The sequence below is a fragment of the Alexandromys fortis genome, unplaced genomic scaffold (genome assembly GCF_014885135.2).
Source record: "Alexandromys fortis isolate MF-2015 unplaced genomic scaffold, M_Fortis_MF-2015_v1.1 scaffold_12, whole genome shotgun sequence".
Taxonomy (NCBI): Eukaryota; Metazoa; Chordata; class Mammalia; order Rodentia; family Cricetidae; genus Alexandromys; species Alexandromys fortis.
The window spans coordinates 8,935,119-8,948,124 of record NW_026067937.1 but is presented as its reverse complement, the minus strand read 5'-3'; positions in this window follow the sequence as shown (position 1 = coordinate 8,948,124).

The following is a 13,006-nucleotide window of genomic DNA, read 5'->3' as shown; positions in this document are numbered from 1 at the left end:
GAAGCTAAATCCTGTCCTGTACCTTCTGTCCCTGCTCATCAATTTCAATAAATTTCTCAATGTTTTCAATTCTTTTTTCTACTGCCTTTTTTAAAGTCTGAATCTCCTGTCTAGTGTTCTATTCTAATGTCCTCACTGAGGATTCCAAGGTATGAAACTTATCCAATAAAGATAGTGTCGTATTTTTAGACATATCATAATTTTTCAACAGCACAAATACTTAAAGATAATTTTGTTTAATCGATGCTATCTCTCTGTAGCATTGAACCATTTTTAATGAGATAATATTGAAAACAAAGCTAATTCCAACAACTAAATAAAGGGATGTAGAAGGAAAACTGTGTAGCCTTGAAGAATACCTTCCATAGTATAAGCAAAATAATTATTGAACTCCTGGATCTTACTAGTTGTAAGGCAATTACAATGAATTGGAGTCGGTTAATAATTGTTATCAGCCAACGGGTGTTGCAGTTGCACCCATGTGGCAAAGGGATGTTAGCAGCAGTGAACAGCATATGTTCTTTACTTAGGAACTGAAAAATATGTTTTATTTAACAAATTAAGAGCAGTCATTAAGGAGATCAAATGATTCCAAGTGTTGCAGCCCAGGATAAAGAGAAAACCCAATGTTGTCTTTCAGTGTGAGTTGCTGACTGTGTGCACCACGGGATCTCAGGCAACAGTGGTGTGGGCTGGCATGTACACAGAGAGGCAAGCCAGGGAGCATTGAGCATCAGCCTGCTGTGTCTGAGGACCAGCTAGAGCCATATGTAGGAGAGTCAGTACTCAATGTGCCATGGGGCTGGCAGACCGTTCCCAAAAATTGTTGACTGGTTTCCCCCCACACACTTTCAGGTACCAGATGATGGCAGAAGATATAGAATAATCCCACAGTAGTTAAGAATTATGTATAATAAGGGATTATTTATTTAGGGGAGACTCAGAGATCACAGTCCTCTGCACAAACAGAGAACAGGAACAGAGTTTAGCAGCTAGAAGCAAGAGAATGAGTGTACACTTTACAGCTGCATTTATAGTATAAGAGACCTTGTCCAAGTGGGCTGGTATCTTAAAGGCTGTTGGCTGAAGGAGCTGAAGGAGCTCCCACAGCTGTAACCTATGCTATTTTCAAAGTCCCAATCTATCATTTAAACTTGAGTTGATACTACAAGATGTAACTCACACTCATCATCTGACTTTACTTACTCTGACCAATGCCAGTACTTAGAAAACTGCCTTAATTTAGATGAGCTTGTCCCATCCTACTCAGCTGAAGGCTGATTCAGGTACTGTAATGTTGTAAGTTAAAGGAGGTACTAAGTATTATCTGTACAAACTTATGTCAGTGTAAGATCGATGATGAGTTAGGCACAGAAGCTGCTTCAGAAATTTAACCATATCATTAAAAGGTACTTAATACAAGACTATAAAAGTCCATATGCCCCCCTTGTCTGCATTGCGTTCAGTTGCAGTTTTCTCTTTCTTTCTTTCTCTCTTTCTTTCTTTCTTTCTTTTTATTTGGTTTTTGTCAAGATAGGGTTTCTCCGTGTAACAGCCCTAGCCCCTAACTATCCTGTAAATTGCTCTGTAGACCAGGCTGGCCTTGAACTCACAGAGATATGCCTATCTGTGCCTTGAAAGTGCTGGGATTAAAGGTATGTGCCACTACTGCCTACTCAGTTGTAGTATTCTTGATGGGCTCCTTTTGCTGTAAAGAGTGGCTTTTTAAGGGGTGGAAAATTACACAAAGATTCAAAAAGCCTCAAGGAATCACATTATTTTTTACTTACTTAAAATTATACACATATACATATATACATCTGCATATACATATATACATATGTGTACATACATATACATACATCTGCATATACATATATCTATATTATATATGTTGATGTGGCTAATAGGAACAATTAATAAAAAGGAGGTGGTTTTGAATTGAAAGAGAGCAAAGATCAATATATAGAAGGGTTTTGATAGAACAAAGGACAAGAAGAGAAGTAATTGCATTGTAATTTCAAAAAATAAAAGAAATAATAAAACTAAAAGTTTTTAAAAACAAAGTGAATGCTCCCCCTAAAGCCAGAAATAAGCCAAATGTTACAAGGCATGGGAAACCTCCCCATTCAAGACATCTGGTAATGCCAAACAACGATACTATTGGTGCTATTGATGTAGCACTTGGTTGCCTTTCAGGGAATGAGGGCAGTCACATATTGGTAAGATATACTTAAAAAACATGACTGAGCTGATTTGAACTGGGCCTGATCAAAAAACCTCCTCCTTACAGTATGCATAGCTTCCATGGTACTATGCAAGCTACTAAGAGAGGGAAATAATTAAGTAGTCTTGCCTAACTTCAAAACATATAGATCACAAAAATGACCATCATGGCATATATTTATAAAGGTGCAAAAAATGGTACTCACATGCTAGTTGAAGTGAACAGTTGTCTAAGGAATGAAATCAAACCTAGCCAGCTTCCTGTGACTACTGAAGTCATGAACATTAGAAAGAATTTACTGCCACCCCAGTGCTAGTCCAGCATAAGCCTTTACTACAGTCAAAATCTTATCCTGAAACCCAAGATAAATGTAGATATTGAGTCATAAAAGTTGTATTGGAGTATAAGCTTTTGGGTGAGAATATAAAGTGATTAGTTATGAACAAGACATTTTTTAGATGAATTCACTATTTTATATGTTGATTTGGACACTAGGGCTTTACTAAAGAACAATTTCAGCATTGAAAGCATATAAGCACTTATGGACATTTCCAAAATTTTACAGATGACAATGATAGTAGATATACAGCAGAAATGAAAAATGGATACAAAAGGATTTTAAAATTTCTATATTAACCATAATCCACTGTGCTGCCATCACTTGTCCCATGATGACTAAAAAGTACACTAATTTATGGGTATAAAAATGCAAATTTATAATGCACTTTGACATTATATATGTTTAGGAAATTGGACAAAGCAGTCACAGAACAGCTGTAGGTGAAGTGCTCAGTCATAAATGAAAAGAGGGGATGTGTATATCACATTCACAAGAGGAGGCAGAAAACCATGATTGTGGAGGACTGGAGCAACAGTGTCATCTGGACATGGCAGAACCCTTACACTCAAGGACCCCCAGCAGCTATGGTTGCAGGACAAGAACTATCCCAAAACAAGCAACTAAACTATCTAGTATGCAATAACAGTTTCCATTTCTACCAGGAACTATTGACAAATGGATGCTAGGAAGGGAAAAAGTTGTTTTTTCTATGGATGTGGTCACTTTTGGTTGACTATATTTCATTAGATGAACCGATATTCATCTATGCATATGTGGACAACCAAATTTGACTCAGTGGGTAGTAAAAAAAATAAGACAGAGAGAAGATATAAAGTTTTGATGTGGGAGATGAGTGAGGAGCTACAGTGGGGTATATAAACTGATGTGGGAGTGATTTCTTATTAATAAAGAATCTGCCTCGGCCCTCATAGGACAGAAAATTAGGTAGGCGGAGTAGACAGAAGAGAATTCTGGGAAAAAGAAGCTTAGTGAAGGAGTCGCCATGATGCTCCCACTCCAGACAGACGCAGGTTAAGATCCTCTCTGGTAAGCCAGCTCATGGGCTACACAGAATATTAGAAATGGGTTAGAACAATATGTAAGAGCTAGCCAATAAGAAACTGGACCTAGCCGGGCCAGGCAGTGTTTGAAAGAATACAGTTTCCATGTAATTATTTCTGGGTATAAACTAGCCATGCGGGCGGCCGGGTGCCGGGGACGCAGCCCTGCCGCTCCTATTTCAACAATAAACATATGAAATTCTCAAAAAATAGATAAAATATAATTTTAAAAATATAATGTAAAAGAAAATAACAGTGCAACCAGAAGAATAACTACATAAGAAGAATTAGATGAATTATATGACTGTGATGGATAGTTTTAGGTCAATTTGACAAAAGTTGAAGTCATTTGAGAGGAGGGAACTTTAATTAAGAAAATGCCTCCATAAGATCAGGCTGCAAGCAAACCTGTAGGTTAGTCTTTTAATTACTGTTTGATGGGACAGGGCCCAGCCCACTGTGGAATGTGCCATCTCTGGGCTGGAGGTCCTGGGGTCTATAAAAATTCAGTGAGTAAAATATAGGGTGCAAGCTAGTAATCAGCACTCCTCAGGGCTTCTGCATCAGCTCCTGCCTCCAGGCTCCTGCTATGTCACGTTTTTGTTCCTGTCTTGACTTCCTTTGGCAATGGACTATGATCTGAAACTGTAAGCCAAATAAACCCTTTTCTCCCCAGCTTTCTTTTGTTCATGGTGTTCACTACAGCAATAGTAACTCTAACTAAGAGAACACCCATAGCAGTAACAGCATTCTCAAATCAGTTTACAGAAGTGTGATGGATTTAGAGTTAGGACCATCTAGTATATATCCAATTTAATCACCAGTGTTTGGTTTCCAGCTTCATCAGAGTTCACCAATTATTGCACATAATTCAGAGAGCTTTTATTGATATGCTACATTATCTTAGTTAACATTCTTAAATAGACTATTTTTAAATAACTGGAATCTAGACATACTGCCAGAACTTTAAAAACGTTTTCAAAATCTGTGCAACTAATTCTTTTCCCAGGTTCCTCTTTCATCTAGAAATTGACACTGAGCAAACATCATATTTTTTCTTCTATAAGGCAGTTTTACTGACACTTAACATTTGATGCCACCAAATGAAAGTGATACACTAGTAATATCAAAATGGAAAAATCCAATCTCCAAATTCTACTTTAAATAAATAGATCTTACAATCCCTTAGTGAGATGAATAAGCTTTTCTGCTTTATTGGCTTTGGACAAAGTTGTAGATATAAACATAGATTGGCTGATGCAGCAGAAATTTTGCAGTTTAGTAGGTTCTGAGATATTATATTGCACTTGCTAAAGTACACCCAGAACATCTACGATTCATTTATGAGATTAAATATGCCCTGTAATTTTCATGGAATGCAGAAGACATATTTGTGTGTGCAGATGCCGCTTCAGAATAATTTTACCTAGGTAAATGTCCATGAAGTCGTTTTATTCTCTCATGATTCCTTATTATGAAGATATCTCTTGTATAAACAGATGCTAACTTTTTCCTGCCTGAATCATCCAAGCAATATAAGTTGATATTTGCATCCATGGTGAAGAACTTGGCAAGTAGACTTGGATCATCTGAATAGGTATTTAAATGATGTTTACAGAAAGACATTTTATGTTTATAATATAATGTTATGGGAGAGAGCAAAATACAAAATTATATGCACAATGGTTGTGATTTTAAAACATGAATTCAAGTTCTTCAGTAATTTCTTCTGCCAAGAAGGAAAGTTTAAGAACCCAACATTATTGGCTATTTTGTAAATGTGCAATAAAATTATATAGGGGTAAAATCATAACTCTATATAATGAAACAATAATAGTTATTTCTATAATAGAGAATTGAGACTTTTTGAAAGTTTGTGCTTTAAATTTTTTGCACTCTCTCTTTAAATATCCTCTTTCAACATGTATTATTATTTTACATTTAAAAAAATTGTTAAGGAAGTAATAGCAATTTAAATTTGTTGCAGCATGTATGAATTTGTCAAATAATAAAGGTAATTGGTAGTAAAGAGGACACAAGATCTTTCCATCTGGATGAGGGTATGAATGTTTTAAGAAAGAAAGATAGAAAAGTGATAATCTTGGTCTTCTAAGGTTAGATCAGTAAGTGCAATGCTTCTGAGAAGAATAAACAAAATTGCATTTCTTTAGGTTGTCCTGATAGAGGAGGGCATTAAGATACCTTGTGAGACCCTGCTAAGTCAAGATCACCATGCAAAAAGTCAAGTGAATGTGTGTGTTTGTGTGTGCCTATGTGCATGCATGTGTGCATGTGTCTGTGTCCTACAGACCAGTTTCTCTGCTACTTGAATCTCTTCAACTGAGGACCCAACTGTTCTGGAGCACAAAAAAGCTGAGTATCTGTGATGTATAATAAAGTGACTTCTTTCTATGCTTGAGTGAATTGCAGCTACCATGCCAGTCTCTGAATGACCAATGTTAATTGTGGAGGTATCTGAGAACACCACAACCAGCATAGTACCAATCCTTGTGATGAAAGTACGAAGTCTGGTACAACATGACTCAGTAGCCGATGTTGCATTAAACTTCTAGAATTTGACAATGAGCTATTTATTTTAGCCATCTTAAGTAAAGTAAAATTTGACTAGAAGTTCCTGATGGAAAATAATCACGTGTGCAATAAAACTTAAGGCATTTTCAAAGTTCATGTTTTCAAAGTTCATGGCAGCTATTCCATAAAACTGAGTTTCATAGATGGATTACATGTGTTATCTTAAGGACCTGTAGGGAGGATCTGGTGTAGTTTTTTGTTGTTGTCATACATATAATGCAGAGGTAACTTAGAATAGTAATCACCTCCAATCCTGCTTCTTAAGGTATAGGAGAAACCCTTGGTCATACAGATAACACAAAAATCACCCAGCTATCAGCCACATCCATTTCCAGCCTTCTATGCTGAAAACAGTGTACATACTTCTTCATTAAAAGAGAAAACCTTGAGGGTTTAACATTTTTGGTTTCCCTATTGCTTATCTGTAAGCACCAGGATCTCATGCATTTTGCAATTATATATCAGGAATATTATAACAAATCAGATATAACCATTTAAAAATTTACAATGAACAAATTATATTCAAAATAAAATTATAGATACTTGAAGTGCATTGTGTACTTGAAAATAGCTTAATTTTTTAACTTTCTAGTTTCTGTTATTCCTACCAAATTTATGGCATTGCATTTTAATTGTAATGTTACATTTTATAGTGATAACCTAATGAACTCACTAAAATAATTATTTTTATCAAAATAATTAATAATTGTGAGTCAGCAAAATTTTAATAGTTTTACACAAGATCAAATATTTGTGGCCTGGTTGAGAGCTCAGTGACTAATGTATTTCCTATTTGAGTTGGATCACTGCTACAATCCCTAGAACCCATGTAACATGTTTCAAGTAAACTCTTGAGTTGCTTGAGAGACATTGTTTTAATGAATACAATGGAAAAGTGAAGGCGGATCATTCTCAATATCAATATCAAGCACACACACATACATGTATACTCACATATACACATGCATATACACACACAATACACATACATACAGGACATGGAAGAAAAATATTATTAACCTTTCAGGCCTATTATCAGGATGAAAATACAGAGGAGAGAATTCAAGGATAGCACATAGAGGAAACCTGATTTTGTGTGGAATTCAAAGACTTAACGATAACTCTTACTCTATAGAATGACTAATATAAACTAGCATTTGTAACTGAAGGGGCACACACAAAGTATTTAATGGTAAAAACACTTTACATTATACCTCTGTTACATCCACTTAAAATTTAATGTAACTCCTCTAATAGCCCCTTAGGTCCCACGAAAAATACTTCACTACCCAGCCCAGTGGAATCTAATTTCATCTAAGCTTGCAGGAAATTAATTTTAATGCCTTATCATGCCGTCTTCATGCTGACAAAATCCATACTGAAGTTAATGAGACAGGGGGTCTCGAAGGAAGGTTTCAGATTTTTAAATTCTGTTCAAATAGCAAGAGTTCAAAGACCTGGCTTCATAAGTTCCCCTTTACCAGCCTTTATAAGAAGATGACAGAATTTACAGTCGACTTCATTCTTGATATGAGGCTTTCTATGTATCTGAGCCTATATATATTGGGTGCATCCATCTTTGAAGTGTCATTCAGAAAGGTTTTTGGACTCCAAGAATACTCAAGGGAACATCTATCTACTCATGACTTCATCCCTGCTCTCCTCTGCCAACCTTTGGTATATTTTTACTCCTCTCATAATTTTGCTTTTTCAGACTATTGTGTAGTTGTAATCCTAGTAATCATACTCTTAAAATTCTTATTTAACTTAGTAATGAGATTCCTACATGGTATTTCATGACTTAATGTTTTGTTTCTTCTTAACACCAAATAATATTCATTTAACTAGATATACAGCAGATTATTTATGTAATAATAAACATATTGTATCCAAATTATAGCAATTATTAACTTCCTGTTATATATTGGAGCAGGAAAGATTGATCATTGGTTAAAAGGACCTCCATCTCTTGCAGAGGTCCAAGATTTGTTTCTTACTGGCATATGGAAGAGCAAACCAGCTATAAATTCAGCTCACTGCTTGTCTCTGTGGGCACTTGCATGTTGAAATAAGAGCGGCGGGGCTGCGTCCCCAACACCCCGGCCGCTTGGCTAGCTCATGCCCGAAATAACAACACACAAACCGTATTCATTTAAGAACTGGTTGGCCCATGAACTCTAGCCCTTACAGGCTAATTCTCGCACCTGGACTAGCCCATTTCTAATCATCTGTGTAAGCACCCCAAGGTGCGCTTACCGGGAAGATTCTAGCCTCCGTCCATGCTGTCCGGTCTCTGCTTCATGTGTCTGCCTCAGAGCGCAGAGCTATTGCGTCTACCTGGGAGGGCTGAGCATGACGTCTCTGCTCGAGTCTCTCCGGAAGCAGAGCAGAATCTGACCTCACTTCCTCTTCCGCCCAGAATTCTATTCTGTTTACTCCTCCCATCTATGTTCTAAGCTATGAGGCCAAGCAGTTGGTTTATTATAATTAACCAATGACCTTCCTCCATCACTTGCATGTACATGATATGCTTATATACAGGCAGATAAAACACACATATGAATTAGAAATAAATTAAACAATGTTTCTATAATAAGTCACAGTTTTTTTGGCCTGGTCACAACTTTTTTCATTTCTTTGATTAAACACAAAAACATGTAAATGTTCCCTGCTTTATGTGTTGAAGAGTATAAGTAGTCTAGTCAGTCATTTCTAAACTGCCCAGAAGTCTATACGAGGGAATTTCTGTTGCAGAACGACTTTCTTGATTAATATTTTAGGCTTAGTAAGAGTAAGAAGGCCAAGATTTCTCTGAAAACTCAAAGGAGAATAGTGTGTCTGCGTGTGTGTGTGTGTGTGTGTATGTGTGTGTACCAAACAGTGGCTTCTGTGATATTTAATATAAAGGGAAACAATTTATTGTGCTGAAATAGGAACATATGTGAAAGGAAAATTGTGAGGAGATAAAAATATACTAAATTCATAGAAATATATTATATTTAAATCTAATGATTTGAGCAAACAATTTTAATGTAATTGCTCGAAATAATAAAAGGAAAAATATTAGAATTTGACAAGATAACATTACTATTTACAAAGAAATAATTATATATTGAAAAATGTCAAGATCCTAATAGCAAAATGATAGAAAAATATAATGTGAGGACTATTATTTTTATTCAGAGGAGCTAAAGAAATTATATTACTTACATTAGAGTAAATACAGAGTAGAAGAACATTTTAAGGGAAAGCATTGTGTTTTCATGATGATGACATAATTTATCAGGATTTTAACAAATATATACAATTTTGTATCTAATAACAGTAGTTCAGATTTCATTAAACAATATCTTACAGATCTATAAGGAGAAACACAAATATATGATTAAAGATACCAAAAAAATTTAAGTACTCTTAAATTTATAATTACAATTTTTAGTATTAAGAGTAGCTAGGAAATTAGTAAGAATGCAAATCTAATTACCAGTTATATCAATCAACTTGAATAGCAGATATTTATGTAACTTCAGGAAAAATAAATAAACTCATAATTTATTCAACCTCTTGTGTACTATTTGCCATCTTTAGAATATTCAGGTCTAGAAAACATATTGGTTAGTATGTTTTTATTTCTTTTATTTTTTATTTTTTCCATTCAAAAATTTACACTTCCTCCCCTCCTCCTATTTCCCTCCCACTCCCCCACTCACCCTCCCTCCTTAAGAGAGGGCAAGGAACCCTGCCCTGTGAGAAGTTCACGGCCCTCCCCCAGAGATCCAAGCCTAGGAATCTTGGCATCCAAATAGACTAGGGTCCCAAAAAGACAGTACATGCAATAGAAACAAGTCCCAGTGCCTTTATCAATGGCTTTTCAGTCAGTCTCCATTGTCAGTCACATTCAGAGAGTTCGGTTTGATTGCATGCTCATTCAATCCGGGTCCAGCTGAATTTGGTGAGCTCCCATTAGAACATGCACACTGTCTCAGTGGGTGGACCAACCCCTCGAGGTCCAGACTTCCTTGCTCATCTTCTCCCTCCTCCTGCTCTTCAACTGGACCTTGGGAGCCCAGTCTGCTGCTCTGATGAGGGTCTCTTTCTCTTATCTCCATCCAGAGGAAGGTTCTATGTTGATATTCGAGATAGTGGGGCAAGGCCAGTTCAGTCACCCTCTCCTCTGCTGCCCAAGGACCTAGCTGGGGACATCCCCTCAAGAGCGAAGTCTCTTGTCAACCCTATAATGTCTCCCTTAATGTAGATACCTTCTTCCCTGCTCCTATATCTGCCCTTCCTCCATCTCCACCCTCCCACTCCCCCAAGTACTCTCCAGTCTTTCCCTTCTCCCTTCTCTCTCCCCCTCTCCCCTTCCCCTATCCTACCCCTCCTCACCTCCACCCACATGCTCCCAACTTTTGCCAGGAGATCTTGTTTCCTTCCAGTTTCCAGGAGGATCTATATATGTTTTTTTTTTTGGGGGGGGGGGTTATCTTGTTATTTGGCTTCACTAGGCTTGTGAACTACAGGCTTAATGTCCTTTGTTTATGGCTAGAGTCCACAAATGAGTGAGTATATACCATATTCATCTTTTTGGGTCTGGGTTATCTCAGTCAGGATAGTGTTTTCTATTCCCATCTATTTGCATGCAAAATTCAAGATGTCATTGTTTTATTACCGCTGAGTAGTACTCTAATGTGTATATATTCCACACTTTCTTTATCCATTCTTCCATTGAGGGGCATCTAGGTTGTTTCCAGGTTCTGGCTATTACAAATAATGCTGCTATGAACATAGCTGAACAAATGTTTTTGTAATATGATAAGGCATCTCTTGTGTATATTCCCAAGAGTGGTATTGCTAGATCCTGAGGTAGATTGAGTCACAATTTCCTGAGAAACCACCACACTGATTTCCAAAGTTTGCATTCCCACCAACAATGGATGAGTGTTCCTGTTACTCCACATGCTCTCCAGCATAGGCTATCATTGGTGTTTTTTGATTTTAGCCATTCTGACAGGTGTAAGATGGTTTCTCAAAGTTGTTTTGATTTGCATTTCCCTGATCACTAAGGAGGTTGAACATGACCTTAAGTGTCTTTTGGCCATTTGAACTTCATCTGAAGAGAATTCTCTTTTCAGTTCAGTACCCCATTTTTTAATTGGGTTAATTGGAATTTTCATGTCCAGTTTCTTGAGTTCTTTATATATTTTGGAGATCAGACCTTTGTCTATTGAGGGGTTGGTGAAGATCCATTTCAGTATCTCTGATGATAATAATTAAGATCAAAAGTAAGTACATGTAATTTTAAAATGTGCAACAACTACAATACACTATGATTAAGTGGTATTTGTTCCATAAGTACTAAAAATAAGTGATTCTTCACCATATTAACACAATCAAAAGAAAAAAAACTTGATTATATGAATTGTTTTTAAAAAGGTTGCAAAAGCCAGTTCTTCCTAAAACTCAGCTAGCATCACACTTAACAGTAAAAGACAGAAGAGCAAAATGTCTGTTTTCACTAGTTACTAAACTGAGTGCTAGACTGAGAACTCCGTGGAATAAAGAAATTCCATCAAAGGTGTGTCTTCCCCATTGAGAAAGACTGTTATATGCAACAGGTACTTAATTAACGCTCATGAATGAAAGAATGCCTAAAAACATTCTGTTAGTTCTAAAGCACAACAGCAGACTTTCACAAAATAGTGTGGGAATATATAAGAGAAAAAGATTCAAGATAATTATAACAAAACTGAATAAATACTGAGATATTTTGACTCTCTCCATGTGCTTGTTTCGCAGAACATATGTGTAATGATGACTATAAAAAGACTAATTAGCTTTTAAAATGTGATTAATTAAAGGAGCTAAGTGTATGTTTAAAGAATGTATTAACACATTATTTATGAAATGAAGCTATCTAATAGCAACAGCAAGAAAGTGCAACTCATGGAAAATATGTTTTCAAAAAGTTTCTGAATCACAACCTGGTAAACTAATTCTGACAGCCATCGCAAGAGTTTTGTTTAATGCTGAATTTATTCCAACATTCAGAATTATTTAACCAAGAAGGTAATATAACCACTTTTTGTTTATTTGCATATATACACTGTCATAGTTACTTCTGTCTTTGATACTTTCCCATTGATGTGATAAAATACCATAACCAAGAAACCTTATAGAAGAATGCGCATATTAGGGGCTTATTGTTTCAGAGGGTTTTAGAAGGCACCCTCACAGCAGGAAGAATTACAGCAGACTTTCTGGGACCACCAATTCCCAAATCATGACACAGAGACTTATTATTACAGTCAATGTTGAACCTTATTTTACGTTTGTTTCCCTAGTTCTTATAACTTATTTAACCTATTTTTCTTCATTTACATTTTGCCTCAGAGATTTTTACATTTCTTTTATGTATATGTCCTACTCCCTGTCTGTTTGTCTGGTGGCTACATTTTTTTCCTCATTCGCTCTCATCTCCCTCTTGTTCTCTCTTCCTACTTATTCTTTCTGCCTACCTGAATAATCACACAAAAACTGCATTAATTACAACACTGGACAATGGCTCAGGTATATTCCCAGCTAGTTCTTAATTCTTAAATTACCACATTTATATTAATATATGGATCCTATGGTTTATAGGTAATTATTCTGTCATCTTTCTCCTTTGGCAACTACATGGCATCTCTTTGATTCCACCTACTCTATATCTCTGCTTAGATTTCCCTCCTTTACTTTATTAAGTCACTGGCCAAAACAGCTTTATTCATGAACCAATAAAGATATATA